The following is a 1,451-nucleotide window of genomic DNA, read 5'->3' on the forward strand; positions in this document are numbered from 1 at the left end:
AGGCTGGTCTTGAACTCCTGAGCTCAAACGATCCGCCCGCCTCGGCCTCCCAGAGTGCTAGGATTATAGGCGTGAGCCACCGCGCCCAGCCCTCATTTCTAAGAAAATTTCAAAAATTAGCTATGCATGATAGTACATACTTGTAGTCCCAAGCTACTCAGGAGGCTGAGGTGGGAGGATAGCTTGAGCTCAGGAGTGAGACCCTCATGTCTAAAAAACCCAAAATCTGTTTAATATCTCAAAAATACTAGAAGCCTCTACCACAGTCAGAAAAATTTATACTTCACTAGAATTTACAGCGAGGATGGGAAAACAGTGCATAGTTTAAAGTATACTTCATAGTTTTAAAAGCTATTTGATAGGCAGTTTTCAAATATCAATGTTTTATTTTTGTTTAAAAGTTCCAGCTCTTTTCCTTACTGTTTATAGTTATGTATCTGTTTGTATATCAAATGAAACACATAAGAAATTCTGGCTAGTGATATAAAGCAAAAATGGGTAGTCACTCTGTGTTATCTTTGACTAAACTGTAGTTGGCACATGGATAGAGTATGCTCTGAGCCAATCTTTTTGATCCGTTCTACAAAAGAAGTTTGCTAACAATCATTTATTTCTTTCCTTCTTTCTTTTTTTCCTCCCACTCCACCCCCAAGTCTGGGGTTTTGGGACAAAGCAAATCATTTCTTTGTGGGGGGCAGGGAAGAGGGGTTGACAGAAAACTCAAACATTTAAATTTGAATTCCTTATGGGGTTACCCATCTCTTTTTTAAGTTTCTGGCTCTGATTATTTTTGCAAGATACAGCCCTTTAGAAAAGTAAAGTTTGTTGATCTTTCAAGAGTCCTGCATTGAACAATAAAAACTGATGTATGCTCTGTGACAGCATCATAAGGCTGTATCACTGAAACACACTATAAATTAACCTTATCATCAAGACTCTTTGTGCATTCCTACTTCTCTTGAGTCACAATATGAATTAATTCTTGTTTCAACATACTTATGAATAAGGAATTCTATTAGGTAAACACACTTGTCAGTAATGTGTATCAGGACTGTGGAAAGGAAAGGAAGGAAGAGCTGGGTCAGTGGGTCATATCTATAATCTCAGCTACCTGGAAGGCTGAGACAGAAGGATCACTCAGCCTAGGAATTGGAGGCTGCAGTGAGCTATGATTGTGCCACTGCACTTTAGCCTGGGCAACAGAACGAGATCTTATCTCAGGAAAGAAGAAAAAGAAAGAAAGAAAGGAAAGAAGAAAAAAAGAAAAAGATAGAGAGAGAGAGAGAAAAAGAAAGAAAGAAAGAAAGAAAGAGCAAAAAAGAAAAGAAAAGAAGAGAGGAAGGAAGGGAGGGAGGGAGAAAAAAGGGGGCAGAGGGAGGGAGTAAGAAAGAAAGGAAGGAGAATTAGCTAAATGCCAGGACGGTGTCAAAGCAGCAACTTTGAGACCACTC

The 1,451-nt window shown here is 39.1% G+C and overlaps 1 protein-coding gene across 1 annotated transcript in view; it reads right to left on the reverse strand.

Moving 5' to 3' along the window:
* LOC105807680 (sec1 family domain-containing protein 2) overlaps positions 1–1,451 on the reverse strand; it is a 60,456-nt gene that overhangs the window by 375 nt on the left and 58,630 nt on the right. The gene's annotated exons all lie outside the window — the stretch shown is intronic.

This window comes from Propithecus coquereli, unplaced genomic scaffold, assembly GCF_000956105.1.
Source record: "Propithecus coquereli isolate 6110/MARCELLA unplaced genomic scaffold, Pcoq_1.0 Scaffold162, whole genome shotgun sequence".
Lineage (NCBI taxonomy): Eukaryota > Metazoa > Chordata > Mammalia > Primates > Indriidae > Propithecus > Propithecus coquereli.